We start from the raw sequence: 17,363 nt of genomic DNA on the forward strand, positions 1-17,363 counted from the left end.
GCAGCCAAGGCCTTCCCTTGCATTGTGTTAGCAGCTGGGTAGCCTTCCCACTTTTTTTTTTTTTTTTTTTTTTTTTTTTTTGAGTCCACAGTGCCTTTTTTCAGACCTGTGCTGAGGGTCAGTCACTGACTATCCTTGTCACACGTCCCCAAATACTGGGGGTCTCCTTTGCTTTGAGCTGACACACCAACGCACCCACAGCGCAGGTGAAGAGGAAGACGTCCTGCGGAGACATGTGAGCATGGCCCCCAGCAGACCAGCCCTCAGCAAACAGCGTTCCCGAGCCACAAGTATTTCACAAATTAAAGAGAGGAGGGACGTATTAAAAAGCACATCAAAATGCACTTTTTTTTTTAAATGCTAAAGAGCAGTGATTTATTTCTCTCGACAGCGCGAGTTATTTCATATGCTTTGCTGCACATGATTAGGCAAGTTCACACAAGGAAAACACAGTTTGGAGGTATAAACAGGACAAGCAAGGCTGGGCTGGGTAAAGCCAAATTTAGTTAAGTGAACTGGTCATCCTGTTTTGTTCACAAGAGCCTGCTCCAGACAGTTCTCACCAAGCTGATGAGAAAGGTGCCATGGTCACCCCGTTCATTTCAATCCGTATAAATACTAGGTTTTGTCAGGCTAAAGAATCCACAGTGGATTCAAGCCTTTTTCTTAATTATTGGTATTCAACGAAAGAAAGGGTAAGTTTAAAGGGGAAAAAAAAAGATTGCCACCCTTTCAGTGCTGCTGTGAAGGGAGTGCTGCTTATCACAACAGGTGCAAAGGCCAGTCACAAAAACAGAAGCAGTTCAGCACTGAAAGGCTAAGAAATTACTTATTCTCTTTGTCAGCTGCTCACACAAGCAGGGTAAAGGCTACTTGGAAGGAAAGACAGAGGGTTAAAAAGAAGGGTTAAAGTTTGTCACAGAAAGAAGACAGAAAGAAAGAAAGAAAAGAAGACGACGCGCACACAGGCCCACAGGCTCACAGGAGACTCTGGGAGATACATCGACCTTAAAAAGGAGTTAAAAAGAAACCAGAAACAAAACCACATCCCCACACGGAGCGGGAATGAGCAGCACCACCAGACTGGGGACGTTTTAACAGGCGGCCACTTCTCCTGAATGGTGCAGGGAACAATGCCACCCGCCTGAAAGCGCAGCATTCCTGCCACTGCGCCCCTGCGGAAAGGGGCTACGGGGGTCTTCCCCACGGTGCCGGCTAATTGCACCTTCTTGGGCACAGCCCACAGACCGTGCTTGTTCCCTGTCGGAGGAGTGATTTGTGTACCACACCTACGGAGTCAACATACTCGAGGGAAAAGTGAAGAAAAAAGGGAAAAAAAAAAACATGATGAGAAGCCTGTGGAGTGCAGGGTTCTGTTTCTCTTTAGGTTCTTAGATGGTGTTTTCCTCCACCCTCCTTCTTTCAAGATAAGGCATCAGAAGTAACTGAAACTGGAATTTCATTTTATAACACCCCTCTATTAATCCTTACATCTCTCTCAACTGCTGCATAAATTTCACCCTCTCTCCACAGAGCTCGAGGTTGCTTTACATCTGGTGCATCTTATTTTCTAAGGATGATGGCTCTGTTTATTTTAACCAGGCCTGGAATGATGTGCAAACCAGCCATGCCTCTTAGATGCTGATTGTTCCCAGAACCAGATGGTCAAGCCTTCCTCTTTCAAGACAGCTGACTCAAAAGCCATAAAAGAAAACACCGAAAACGAAAACAATCATCTACAACAACATCAAAACACACCCTGTGGTGGGAAAAAAAAATATTTCAATGTTGGCACTATGAGAGAGAAAAAACTCAGAGAAGAGAGTGTTTGGTTTTTCCAGACACTGGAGGTCCACCATGCAAGGGGGGAATGTGCTCATCAGAAAAGTTTCCACCAGTGGCAAAGTAGCAGGAGGAATTCTCAGGCTTAAATATGACAGATGCTCATACCTCTGTTATCCAGAAGCAGTAAAAGCCACCTGTGGTTGTTCTGACAGCCCCGCTAAATGAACGGCACGTTAGAGTACTAGTGAAATAGAATAATGCAAGTTGCTGTTGTCCGCACCTGCAGGTTCTCTGATACTCATACTGGCTTCATAATTTATAGCCAAACCCAAAGTGCTTAAACTTCATTTTAGCTCCATCCTCGTGGTTCCCTTCCTTTCCATGCTTTCTATTCCCTATTGGTCCTAGCTTAATTGCACCACTTTGCTCTAAGTCACTGAAAGCCACTGACGGGGCACGGTTAGGCATGGTGTAAAGCTGCTCCAGCCCAACTAAGCCTCTTAAATCCTATACTGGAGGTTAAATTGGTCCAGCATAAGATTGCAGGAGAACTCATATGTGTAGAGATAACTCTTATGGTTTAAAAGGACCAACTCCTCCCCACCTTGATCAAAATCAAAAAACATTTTCACACCATTGTAATCAAATCAGAAAAAAAAAATACAGTCATGTTATGGACAGAAACAAACAAGTTACCACAAAGCAACTCATTAAATCTCCCCACAAAGGTGTAAACTTACAGCACATCGTCTATTCTGCAGTTGTGTTTGGTGTGCAGGCTCTCACCCTGGTAGACATTAGGTAGGTTTTCCCTCTTCAACTGTCTTTCACCTCTCTAGGGGAAAACAGACACGCAAACTGCCTAAAGAATCTTAAAAAAAAAAACCACAATCACGTCATCTTTTACCATCACAAGAAATAGACAGCCATGCAAAAGTAAGATATGCCTGGATGCCTTTCATCAACTACTGCATCTTAACACTCCTTAATATTCTGTAGGAAGTGTCCGATCCTGACATGAAAAGACTTTATGAACATTTTGCGAAAGGTAGAAAGTCCATTTCAAGCTTTCCAAGAGGAGGGGAGGCTTTAAACATTTGGAGAGTTTCTCATTCAGTGCTCTTTGGTTCTTAAAACTGCCAAGACCCTGTTAAATGAAAAGTGTTCTGTATACAGACCATTGCACACTTAAGCTAAACGTAAGACTAGATTCAACTGAAAAGGTCCCCTACAAAGATGTTTGCACTTGCTGAGCTAAAACCAGCTTTTATCTAAGTTAAACTGCAAAGATATACAGTTGAACTCCCAGTGCAAGTATTTTGTGGGAGCCCTATGGCACTATTCACACCAAAGAAATTAGGATGAGGCTGTTAAGACCCATTCCCACTCACAGCCGGGGCACCATAGATGGAAAATATCCATTCAGCACCTCCTCCTGCACATAAGCATTCTCAGATAGTTATAGCAGAAATAATTAGTTGCATACCCCAATGAAGCATTTCAAAGTGTATTGTCATTTAAAAACAAGTCCCCTGTGACACGCAAGGTAAATAATGATGACATAAAAACTTGAGCAGATGATGGTGTTGAAGACTGTATTGTCATTGTACAAACAACTGAAGATACCACATCATACCTGCTTGGGGCTGGGACGTTCTCTACCGTATGTTTGCAAAATCCCCTGGACAATGGGACCCTAAGCTGCTTGCCACCTCTAGACACTGGTACAATGTGGATATTTAACAACAAGAGCTGCAAACCCAGTGCACACAGTACTTACTCGTCAACATCCTGTATGCTGAAGAATATTTTCTGTGCTAATTGGCAAGGATGGCTGTTAATCCACCATAGAATAGCTCCCTTACAAACCTCAGCAAAATCCACTTAGCTTTGAGTCAGGCATACTTCAGAAAGTATTTGTGCTCTTTCCCTTTGGATTGAGAGAGACAGAGTGAGCAGGGGTGAGACAAATACTGGAAGTGCAGTGGGGCTTTAGTAAAACTTCAGAAATCTATTAAGAATGGGAAAGAAGCCACAGGCTCTGCGCTAAGGAGAAAAACAGTTTGTCACAGAGCAGCAGTTTTGAGCTGCTCGGCTCTGAAAACAAGGTTCTGCTAATTAAAACCTTGATACAGCACGTCATTTAAGTTTATTTAAATATGTACTTAAAGATAAATGCAAAGCATTCTGCTCAAACATTTTGAGGAATATGATCCTTAAGCAAGATTAACAAGTCTTTAATAACACTTGTGTTATGAAATGTCATTATAATCAAGCAGTAAATCAATAGTACAGTAGCATATGCTCAGATCACAAGGGCTGTATTCTGAGGAACAAAAGAAAGGCCAGCATCTCCATCTTTTATGGCAATGATACATGTTATGTATATCTACACCTTCCACGTGATGCCACTTCTGGTACCTGCAGTCATCCGTGAGGCCATCTGTCTGCATTGCAAGGGGTGGACAGAAAGGGACAGCGATGTTTTCCTGTGACTCACACAACCTTCAGAGCAGGTTAAAGGCAGGGCTCATCAGTGCTAAATGGCTCCTACCCCAGCACGCTCTCTTGTTCTGTTTTACGGCTCCCCCCAGACTCCTTGCATTCCCAAGGGTCTGGCCTCGTGGCGAAGTGCTCGAAGCAAGCAGAGAGTCGCTGCGAGAAGCAGGGATCTCTTTCTGCTGGTTTAGAGCCACAAGGGAACAGCTGTGGCTGGTGATGGGGGTGAAGGCACTGCCATGGACAGAGTGCAGAAACACGGCAGCAGAGCAGAGCTTCAGTGGCTTCCACTGAAGCTGTCAGAGATACGCCCCAGTAAGTGAGATAACGCATGTGTTCCCCTGCCTGGCCCGGGCTGAATTAGCACATCTGGGGCCCACATTTACCCCTGCTTTGGAGCACCTTTGCCATTAACACTAAAAACATATCCTGGAGGACACAAGGGCTTGAGATGAAGGAGGTGAGAGGGGAAATAAGACACCTTGCCTCCCCCTTCACCTTGCTCCTCCCGCCTCCCACATGGCTCCGGAACACTTTGTGACTTGAATGCTGTCAATCTGCTTATGGGAGGAATATATTTATAGAAACCCCATCTCTGTGTCTGAACACTTTTATGATGCCAGATGTTGGAGGACATGAAGTCGATGAAATAAAGCATAGGGGTCAAAATTATCTGCTGCCAGCAGTGAGATTTACAGTTTCTCCAACGACCGTGGAGCAATGCCAGTTTACTCTGGCAGAGAACCGGGGCTGGCAAGTGGGTACCTATGTAAATAGTTAGGCTGTGCACACTATTCACACAAGACGATGTTTGTCCTTTTCAGGGGAGATGTTACTAGGAAGGGTTAATGCCTCCTCTTTGAAATATGGCGTGGCAGCTGCAGATGACATCAGATTTTCTGCCATACTGGTTTCTATCAACGTACACAACGCATCCAGGGAAGACCAAGCACTGCCTGAGACTGTAATGAGACCGACAGTCAGAAGTATCACAATAGATTATATCATTTTGGGAGTTCATGTGGTTGTGTTTAAAAACAGGGCTATCTTCAGTTTCTTAGGAGAGTAACACGGGGATGTATCTCAACAGCACAAAAACACTAAGAGTTCAGGCACCTCTTCGGTAATCAAGCCACAAAAAATGCAGATCTCAGGTACACAAGTGAAACTCACCTGCAACTGAAGCCAGCAGCCCAGGAAGATACCAGGGTGCATAACCAAAGGATCCGTATCGTTGTATTTTGGCAGTACACAGCAAAGCTGAGGAGAAGTAGGTTAATTAAAATTCATATGTCATTTCCATTTCCTCTGCATGTCTACAAGACTGTTTATTCTCACCATCTGAAAGAGATTCTCACCATCTGAAAGAGATATTAATTGCTGCTCTTGGTTGGTGAGAATAAACACTACAAGAGATCAAGTTCCCTAGTGAAGCCTTCTCAGTTTTGCTTTTAAAACGCAATGGAACAGCTTGAAAGGGCTGCTCTTATCTGCACAGCAATTGGCTTAAGATGCAAGCCTAGGGTGAAGTCCATTATCATTTGTCCACTGGCATTTTGCTGACGAGCACCAGAGCAGTGGTTGTTGCCTGTTTCCATCAGCCACAGTTCAACACAGTAAGAATATTTTGGCCATAGATTAGGCTTAGGTGATTTGCTTCAAATAATCCCCTTTCTTCATTACTGTGGCTCCTGAAGTGATCACGAATCTGTAGGCACCTGAAATGGGACCTTTCACACAACCTGGAGAGACACATTATGGAAATGAAGCGTGTGTTTGCTCATCAGTATTTCAGCACTGACACCACATTGACGCTGAGATGAGGTCTAACAAATGTTGTGCTCCTGCACTGCCATGGTGCATCTTGGAGACTGCTTATCTCCTGTGAGTATAAGACCCTGTATTCATACAGAGCATACAATTTGGTGGTAATTTCTTCTGCTGTAGCTGAGAGTGTGGTGATGTGTGTGGATAGCACAGTCAGTGAAAGACAAGAGCTGCACGGTACTCACAACTGGTTTGACTGAAGCATCGCTTTCCTTGTGGTCATAGGTGTGTCTTTAGGTGTGCCAGCTCGCCTGCCAACGCAGATGTCTTCACCTCCAGAAACACAAGGCCAGCAAAAAACTGGACAGGATCTGAAACGAGGTGTGTTCTGCCTGTTGTTGGGCCCCAGCCCAACTTACAGCAACATTGCTCCATGTGCGTTTCATCAAGGCCCAGGTGGAAATCGTAGGGTTGGAGCGTGGAACAATACACCCACGGATCTTGCTGATTCTAAGCAGAGGGCTGGTCCACAGCACTGTGAGCCACCCCAAGAAAAATGTGATTGAACTGAACCCTCCTGCCCACTGCAGGAAAAATTAATGCCTGTAGTGAAGTGAGAGGCGGTAGAGTGAAATACACTTCTAGGTAGCTTCGACCAACCAAGGGAAATAATCTGTGTGGGTTACTGCTACTCCAGCAGACAACAGGGAGAGGCTATATACAACACGCCAAAACGAGTAGGCATCCACAGCATATACTGCTGCCATTTCCCAGCCAAAAACAGCTGGGGAGAACTTTTCAGATGGATACAGTATTCATAGCTCACTACATTTCACAAGAATATGGAAAAGAGCATCAATATTACTAAATACCTACCAGCAGGTGAAGAGAGTGATTAAGCAACAGAATAGAGTTTTTTTGCCAGGGCTATAGACCAGGGTCACAGTATTTTCAAAAATCAAACATATACTACAGAAATGTTGAAAGAAGTGCACTAAAAACAACAGCAACAATAAATCATCTGCTTTGAAATTTTGGCTGACATTTACCTATAAATATAAAAATTCAGAAGTTGGTTGCACAGTATTTGTTAGCCTTCTGAGTTATATACATGGTGTAGATTAGCTGGATTTCAACTAAACAGAAGGAAGAGGAATTACTGTGGTGTACTTCAAGATAAAATTCTGGAAAAGGGACACTCATTATAAGTAACGAATTTCTAAGAAGAGACAGTCTGAGAATACTTCTCAGTTAACAATGTCTTTTTTTATCTCAGCGAGTTATTTACCTGAACACTTTAGTTCTCAAGAGATTTGGAGTGATGCAAAAATCCACCTTTCTTGCAGCATCTGTTTACAAAAGCTGTACCTGCGGCAGAGCCATCACCACAAAGAGAATTTGGCTTCAATGCTAATTTGCTCACCAAGTGTCACTTGAGACAACATCTAGACGTGAAGTAATGGATAGCAATCTTCATAAACATACCCAGGCCAAATTCTTCAGTAACATGAAGGCTGTGAAAGCAGATGAGAAAACATGTAAAAGCTAAAGTATTGTCATCCTTTGGGCATTTCTGGGCAAGTCGAGACATACACAGATGGAGCAGACAGTGGGGAGCAATGTGAAGGCCACAGTCCCTTCTTGCACATATTCTCTTCCTTTGTTACTTCCCACTCCCATGCCCAAGACCTTCCCCCTTCGCATTCTTTGGTGGGTCCTACATTGCATTCATTCTGTGTACAGCCCAAATGCTGCACTGCTGCCTTACAACTCACCCCTATTTTCTTGCTTATACCACCTTCCCACTACTAAAAAATTATCAGACTGCCCCAATGGGTTGGAGGTTGGGGGAAAATAGCATTTTGTACCCAATTCTGACCCAAAAGAAGGCAACGGGATTTTACCTACTGACTTTAAGACAGCGGAAACAGATCCTTACTGAGAAATAAAAAGAGGTTGTTCATTAGATTTGGACACATCTCTCTGTTACACTGCCATAGCAATTTGCTGCAATACCCTTGGATCTAATTCTAATACAAACACATAGGACAGCTCTATCAAATCCAAATAATGACAACTTTATTAAAAAAAAAAAAGGGAATAAATCTTTAGGCTTTTGCGTAGAGCAGAGCGATTCACTGATCAATGCACTGACCCTCTTTCGAAATGCGAGGGTCTCTGTGGAAACACATCATGTATGCTTGACTTTTCTCCAAAAAGTTCTCACTATGAAATGACACATTGAGAATATATAATATATTTATCCCTACATCTTCACAATAGCACATGCAGCTGCCATTATTGGTAGTGCAGGAATCAGATACTAAATCCTATCCATCACTTTGAAAATGTCACTCTTTAACACCAGCCCTACAGCTCCAATGCATCACCTTCCCTGGAGATGCTCCAGCCATTGTACAAACAGATATTTTGAACATCTACTTCTGAAACTTTTCCCTTCACCTCAAGGGCAGACTGGTCCTTATTTATTATTATGCATAGAGCATCAGAGATTTTCGTGCTGTTGTCTTTTTTTTTTTTTTTTTTTTTTAAGTATAATGCATTTGCTCCCAGAAATGATCACACTCAGAGCTGTCTCAGTCCACAGAGAAGGTGGTGAGTGCCTGGAAGCCAGAAAAGAAGTAGCATTTCCAGAGCATCTTTCCAATAAGGTTCCCAGTTGATGAGCACAGTTACTTGCATGTCTGTGAGGCACACCACAACAACATCATATATTTTCCTCCTTGACCAGTGACACATCTGCGGTAGCCCCCAGATGTCTGCAGACACCAGTCCTATACCCACCAGAGCAAAATTACATGCGTGGCAAAACTCCGGGCAAGAGCACCAGGAACAAGGTTCAGTATCAGTCAGGAAGGTACGACACCAAATAAAAGGTGGGATCCATGGGAATGAGAAGACTACAGCCGTGCAGGAGCTGCTGGGGCGTTCCTATTACACATGCATCCTGAGAGCTCCTCCATGCTTTTGTTTTTAATTAGCATTTGTTAACATATGGAGACATTTACCCAGAATGAAGGTTGGTGGAGAGGTTACCAGAAACAGCCTCTCTCTCCCTTTCCCCCATCCCCTTCCCAGTGGGGCAAAGGGGGCCAGCTCTCCAGCTGGTATAAATCTGCGGTGCTCCGCTGATTTACACCAGCTGAGCATCTGGCTTCAAGACATTTCCGATCGTATATAAAAAGAACAGCAATGTGGTGTGCTGCTTATAAATCTCTCTCGTGAGCCAAGGTTGTGGTCCTCACCTGTGTCCTGTATGGCTATGTCACCCTGTGGTGTCCCTCGCCATCTCCTGAGGCATTGGTGGACACTGCCAGGCCCGCTCCTGGCTACTGTCACCTGGGGGAAACGGACATGGGACAGCCACCACCCATCTGCTCTTACAAAATGGAGGCAGGAGCGAGGAGGGGAAATGCCTGCTCGCTCCCTCCCCAGCCTTGTGGGGAGGATTAGCTGGCCAGTGTTTATAAAGCACCCTGGAAGAGTCAAGTGTGGGAGCGATTGATGTCAGCATCTCAGCACCAGGTCTAACAGCTGACCCAGGGTTGCTTGTAATCTCTCGTAATAACAGAGCAAATGGCACCCCCCGCCTGGCCTTCGGTTTGTGAGGGCAAAACTCGGCCCTGTGCTGACATCCACTTTGGCACAGAAGGCATCACCCAGTCCACACACAGGTCCTGGGGAGAGGTGGTATCCCCCAGTGAAGACCACCCGCTCCCAGACTCTGCTTGCTCAGCTTTCCAGCCACCTTAATGCATGGGGATGCCTTTCCTCCTGAACCTGGTGGGACTGGGGCAGGAGCATTCGGGCCTGGACCTTGCCAGGTCCTCTCCTCCTCCTTCAGCTGAAGGCTGTGCTTTAAAGCCTCATATCCAATTCACGCCTGTGCTTTTTGTCACTGTGTACCATTTCCTATGGGGGAGAGGCAGGAAGATGACTATGCTTTCCCACAGGCCATATTCAGGCCTGCACACCAACAATTTTCCCACTTTTGTCCTGGGTTTTGGTTTGTTGTTTTGCTTTGTTTTGTTTTCAGGAAAAGTGACTCCTTTTACAGCAGTAAAGAAACTTTCTCCAAAATTGTCCAGCATTCAAGTCTTTAGATTAGTCAGGCTTTTTAAGTTGAATTTCTTTTCCTGCCTGTCCTTTGTAAGGAAAACCTCAAATTATACATACATATTCCATTTATGTTTAAAGTCATATTATTTTCAAAGGTGGTTTCAGTGAGAATGAAATTAAAATAGAATTTGGTAGTATAGGCATTTTTTTTGTATTGTGACACAATGTTTTGCCGATCCCTCTGCATTTCCATGATGAACACAACTAATCCATGACAATGTCAGATCACCCACGTGGCAGCAGCTGCTGCCCCTGGGGGAAGGCCTGAGCCTCCAGCCACCTCGTCTCCCCCAAAACAGCCAAAGCAGCTTCATGCTGATCTCCACTGGCCAGAGGGATGCAGCTGACTGAAGGGGTGACAAGCAACCCAGCAAAAGGCTCAGCTGGCAAGAACTTCTGCAAAAAGTTCAAAAAAGATCAGAAAGCCAAGGCATTGCCATCCCTCACCACTTTATCCTCTCTGTTTTCTTCCTCCCACCACAGAAAGGTGGCAAGGCAGCTGGCTTTAAAGCAGGCAATGGTACAGCCTCAGCCCTGCACCTTCGGAGGTCACGGGGAGTTTTGCCACTGGCTTCAATAGATGGAGAACTGGGGTCACGGTTTGGTGCTTAAGCGGCCCCTCTGGAATCACAGCCCGAGACTGCAATTAGTGCTGATTTATTCTGGGTGACTACAGTTCAACACAGACCAGTACCGGTCTGGCTGCCACAATTCATCCTTGAGATTTGCCAGTAAAGGCAGCAATTCTTTTGATCTTCCTAATAGAGAAAATTGGAGAGCATACAATTAGCCTTTTTTTTTTTTTTCCTCCCTGCCATTTGGATATAATGACAAGTAGTCTGACGGGGAGCTCTGTGCCCTCAGCAGGATGTGCCTCGAATCCTGTTGGCCACGTAACGCCAAAGGATTTAAACTCTCCTGACTCCACTCCTGAGCACGTCAAACATGTGTTAGTGGAAAGAGCTTGAAATGAGAGTGAGGGCATTCCCCGGGGCAGGGAGGATGGAGTCCTAGAGGAGCTCGCGGTGCTATTTGACTGCAAAGCAGCTTGCTTTACATAGCTCACTCAGTTTGGTCTAGTAGGGATTGAGCCGTGACCCAAATCCCCAGTTTACAGCAGGGTGAGGGAAGAGTGCAAATCTGTCCTCCCAGCTGCTTTGACATGGGGCTGCTTATTCACTGCTCCTCCAGAGCGACTCAGAGAAGTGCAATGACTGAGCCACACAACGCTGGGCAAATAGAGCAGCAAGTGGTCAGCAGGGTATAAAGCAAAAAAGAGCATTTCTTTGGCTATGGGAAGTGAGAGATCTCCAGGATATATCTCCTCCTGCACAAAGGATCCACCAAGGCTGTGGTCATTTATCCATGCTCTTTGCATTGTTTTTGTCCTTGAAGGTGTTTTCTAAGTGCCATTAAGTGTTCTTAAAATCTGTAGACAAGATGTGATTAAATGTGATGGTTGCTCTAATGACAGTTCTTTTAGCCAGAAAGCAGTGAGCAATCAAAACCCCTTGCTGAAAGGGGACAGATGGAAGCAGAAGTTGCCACCCAAAGCAGTGGGTTGAACAGCCAGGCTTGTACAGAAGCTAAACCACAGGAGCAGAGCTGGCGCTCCTTGAGCAAACTCCCTGCAAATTAGTCCTGTCCTCCCGCCCCCCAGTACAGTCATGATTATTTAAAAGAAGGGGAATACCAACCATTACATCTGTACAAACACGCAACAGGAAACCAAATTGTAAAGACACCAGCAATCAGGACCAGACCCTTGGTTTTGTTTGTTCAGGTATCAACATCCACTGAATACAGCCCCCATCACTGACTGTAATCGGTAGGGCAGTAAACATCCCCAGGGCGATGTGGGAGATGAATAGAGCAAGGTGTGCAGAGAGCAAACCTTGATTCTCTGGGATCCCCTACTGTTTCAGGAACAATTTGTGAACTTCTGGGAGCAGGGCATTGCTAAATTAGTCTGGGGAAGAGAAGGGTCATGCAAATATGTCCTGGTCATCTCAATTCACTCTGGCATTTCGCTTGATGTTCATCCTGAAGTTCAAGCTAGGAAGCAGCTGAGGAATCCATTCAGCTACAAGCTCTTCTCTTTCCTCCCAAAAATATCATATAACTAGAATTTCACTTGCAACGAGAAGTGCCTGTTGTTCCTTGTGAGCTGTGCAGTGTAAGACATCCTTTTCCCACCACCAATGACAAAGGAGTTGTTTGTTTGTCTGTTTGCTTTAATGATTAAGCATTTATCCTACACGGGTCTTCTTCTGTGGAGGTTAGGATAATGGAAGAGACCAAAAAATTTTTTTTTAACAATTCACCTGATGTGGTTCAAATGTTCACACATCAGCTCAGTTCTTGAATCTCAGGCAGTGGTTAAACATCATTTAAGACACCATCCTATAAGACATCTGCATACGATGCATCATTAGCACTTAGCACACATTTATTCAGAAGAAACAAGCCCTTGCAAACTCTGAATATCCCAGCTTCAAAAAATCTGGTAGAGTCTCTGTTAAAAACCTCCATGAGGAGACTTCCCTCAGTGCTCTGAGAGCCTTCAAGTCATTCACAAATTAACAAGCATAGTGTATTAACGAACTGAATAGCTTAAGATGTGCACCTGGTCTTGTCCTCAACAGGGTTGGGGGAAAACTGTGCCTTTTTGCATAAAACCATATAGGAAAGGAAAAGAAAAAAAAAAAAAAAAGCAAACAATTACGAAAAGAGTAAGGCTGCAGGGAATTCAGCAGCGCAATGTCCTCCAGTGGTCTTCCACTGTCACAGACAGCCTAAAACTAAGGGGAGAATTATATTTTGTCTTTAGTGATCCAAACAGAGGAAAATCTGTCTCTTCTGGATGCTGTATGTCTCTGTAGTGTATCAAGTGTTGTCATGCGCAGGTATGAAACACAGCAATAAGATTAATAACAACAACATATATTTGTTGCTACAAATACAGTCTTTTGCATCAAGACCTCAAGGAAGTTAATCACTTCAGTAAATATTTAAGAACATGCTGAAGCCAATGGGATTTAGGTGCTTTCCCTCACTGGGCCCTCGATATGTAAATATTAGCTTCTATTTGATTTGTTCCCAAAATCAAGAAAGCAGTGGATAAGTGAATGCAGAACTGTTATTTGCCATATCCAGCAACATTACAAACAGGGCCACTCCTTGGAACTAGTAACAGTTCAAAACTGTTAAGAAAAACTACTTTTTTACATGGCAGGTAATGATTTTCTGGAATGCGTTCCTGCCTTGTCTTCTTTACTGCCCCTCATGGGAAGGAAGCAATGTTGCTTACCTGTTAATCCGTCTCAAACCTCAGCTATCAACATTCCCCAAACTAGGGAAACTCACACAAAAAAGGGGAGATCTATGTTACTGGAGAGAAATGTGAAAAAGGGAGTCACTTTAGGAATGAGAAAAGATACCAAAAGATAGATATAATAACATTTCTCTCCCCCTCTCCCTTTTTTTTTTCTTTTTTTTTTTTTCTGGGAGGGGGAGAAGGAGGTAATGGGACAACGAACACACTAAAAGTAACAACAACAACAAACCCTAAAACCAGTTTGCTCTAGTTATGATAATCCAGGCATAACATTTATATGAGAACATAAAATACAGCACACAGCTGTAAGTAAAACAATATGTGTGTTCCTGAATAATGGGAAAATAGCTTGCCAATAAGGATATATTTTGAGCAAATGAAAGATGACCTGAAATTGACTTTGGAGTAACAACTCGATTACTTATAAAAATAGGAGGTAGGGGAAAAGAAAAAGGGAGAGGAAGCAGTGGTTGAGAAGAGCTTATGCTATGTGGTATTTGATGTATTTACTTTGAAAAGTTTCCTTTTGATGAATAATAAAAACAATGCCGTAACAACCACCTTCATGCCAAAAAATAAGACTGGCTAGGGATTTTACAACTGGTGTGGCTCTACTCACTCAGATTCTCTGTGTCAGAAGGCCACATTTAATCTCAAATCGTGCAATTGGACCAAAAGACGCTGAGTAAAGAATTACTCTGCAGGCAAAAGGAGAAATGAGCATGTGACATGGTTCCTTGCAAGAGCCTCACCAGCTCTCCAGCCTGCAAATTGTTTCCATGCCGGTGTGCAGAGCAACACACTAGTGTGCCTTGGAAGAGACCCAGCATGCTCACCAGCTAATGCATTTATTTCTTTTAATATATAAGGTGAGATCAGTGTTCATAAAGCACAAGATGGGCAGCCTTGCTGGCTGAAACACTCTGCTACCACCAGTGAGTGAGTCATTTACCCCCAGGCTCTAGGTTTTCCATATACGAGGCAGAGCTGTGAGGTATAAGGCAAAGGTGGAGATGGGGGACAACAACCCCGTGCCAGGTTGCTGCTCGGAAAGCCTGGTCTGTATGCCTGCAAGGAGTGTTGTGGTGCAGGGCCCTGGCAAATTCTGTGGGTGAACGGTATGCACATTGCCCTGAATATACCCAAGCAATGAATGCCTGAACTGCTCTTACCCACCTCGAGACCCCTGCCCTCATCACTCAGGGACATCAGTGCTAAGGAGCCTCTGCAGCTCCCTGGAGTCCCATCTTCCTGTCAATGCTGCATGCAATGGCATTTGCCAGACTAGAACTAGTCTGAAACGAGAAAAAGAGGGAGAATCAACTCCTTTTACACCAGTATCAAACTTTTCTACAGTTACCTTTTGTGTGTTTCTTTCAACCTGCATTTGTGATCTGACTTCACCTCTTTGAAGTAAACACCACACTTATCCTTGTCCCTCTTCCCCTCTCCCGTGTAGTGGAACTTTTCCCTCCACTGCTTCTCTTGTCTTCTGAATCTCTGCCCATCTCTCTCCCTCTCCTTCTAAGCCATTTCCTTATTTTTAAATATCAGCCTAAAAGCTTCTCTCTCTAATCTCTGAAGAATGCAGTATTAAGATCAATTGCAATGCACTTCTGCCTAGCTCAAAAGCTGAGGGGCTTCCTTGAAAAATATCTCAGACGATTGCTTTTATAGTGATGAGAGAGCAAAGTTCATGACTTGTCCTGTTTTCCAGCTAATCTGATCTCACATGAAAGCTCTCCACGATACACAAAGAAATATTTACTATATGAATTTAAGCAACGTTTCCCACTCTGCAAAAACAAAGTTGGTGTTTGAGCTAGGTTTTCTGTCCTGTGGGTTTCTGATATACAGTGCTTTTAATGGCATCCTGACAGGTTTCTTCTTCACTTTCTCAGCTGGACCTGTTCGCAGAAAATAGGAGGACCGAGATTTATGGATTTAAAGCAGCATTTTGTTGCTTTACATGACTAACTCAAAAAAGGTCAAGCAGTGAGAAGCAAAGAATGCAGCAGCAAGTACAGATGCAACACAGAGAAGTGAGCCCGATAAATTTTTCCCTTGGAAATGCTAGATAGAGGATTGCTTTCCTTGGAGAACATGAGTTTGAAACTGAGATGTTGCCACCATTACAGGGATGACTAAAATGTAGAGTGCAACTACTTCATCTTTAATACAGATCTCTGTCCACGGAGAGCAAAACCTTCAGAAAGCAATAAGCCAGCAGAAAGGCACAGTTATTAATCTGGGATATTTTATCTCTTTTCTCTGGATACATCTATTAGCTGTGCATGTGACTCTTTAAAAAAAGCCCTCTCCTATGTCCTCTTCTTACGTCCCCCTCCTTTGTTCTTTTATTGGTTTAAGCTGTAACTTGCCGGGTCAAGAAAATCATTCCCATTTTTATTACAAGTCTCTATAAATAATAAGTCATACATATGTTAGGAGGAAGAACTAGAAATAATTATTTGCCAAAGTCTGTCTTTCCTATCAAAGAAAGGGCAGCCATCATTTGTGTGTGCATTTTAATAAAATGGGTATTGTCATGTGCACTGAGCAAAGAAAGGCCTCATCAGAAAAAAAGCAATTGGGAAGAAATCTGTTGGCACCTTGACTTAAATGAAGCCATATTTCAGAGGGCTTTTCACTAGTTGTTACTGGGTTGGGGGGAGAGGGGTTCCTAGCCATATTCATTCTCAAATCACAGATGATCCCTTATCACTCGACTTGACATTAGGCTTTTTTATTCCGTTTTATAGGAGGATATGGTCTTTTCTTTATAATTCATTCCAGAAGCCTACCTGCACTCCATTTGTGGGGGAAGATGATGAGAAAAATACCTCTTCATGCAGCTACAACGAAACTGCTTTATCTATAGCACTAAAGAGCAAACCAGCTCAGATGCAAAGCTGGGTTTTCTTTCCTCATCCCACAGGTACAGCAGCGCATCTCATGGGCAAGGTCTGGCTACTGAGAAGCACTCAGAGGACAGTTGCCACCAGGGGAAGCGCAGATGGGTCACTGCGGGCTCTCCCCACTCGTGCAGGCTTACAGTGTATGGGGTTGCAGGGAAGAGCTGTGCTGGCTTGCAAACACCGCAGACTCTGGGAGGTTACAATATTCAAGCATCTCACGGGGGGGACCCTTGAGCTGAGTCCAAGGGGGAGGACAGGGAAGCAAGCAGGGGAGAGAGGAGCTGGGGAGGAAGATGGGGAAGATGAAGGAGCTGTAATAGTGTAAACTCCTTCTGGGAACCTTAAACCAGGGTGAATGCCAAACTCTCCAATGCCTGTACTGGGATGGGACTGACACACACACAAAAATCCTTTTTATAACTGCTCTAATACAATACGTCTTTCTTCCATGGTTTCATTCTCCAGTCTTACAAACACATCCTGCAGCAGCTTTTCTTTCTCACCAGCTCTTTGGCATTCCTGTTCAAACATCCTCTTCACTAGTACCTCTTTGCCTTTTCTTCCAGCAACACTGAAAAGGATCCACCCAGTTTACGCACTACTTCAATCCTCAAGCCCACAGCCAGTACTCTTCCTGAGTCGGCACCTATTTAAACCACGTACTTTAACAAGGTTTGCTGCTCAGGTGGTAAATCTTTCTCTATTCTGCCCACCAGCCATCTTGGGGTATGCAACCCAATGGTGACTGCAGAGTTATGTCGAAGTAGATCTTTGTCTTTCTGAGAGTAAGTCTCTGCTCTCCCGTCTGCCACTATGCATCAAATTTATTAAGCTTCTGAGCGCTGTGCAGGTAAGTGAGTTTCTGTACAGAACCACACAGCGTGTTGCTTCAGCATTGCTCCACTGCTTTTTTATTT

Source organism: Cygnus olor, chromosome 2 (assembly GCF_009769625.2).
Source record: "Cygnus olor isolate bCygOlo1 chromosome 2, bCygOlo1.pri.v2, whole genome shotgun sequence".
In the NCBI taxonomy this organism is placed as follows: Eukaryota; Metazoa; Chordata; class Aves; order Anseriformes; family Anatidae; genus Cygnus; species Cygnus olor.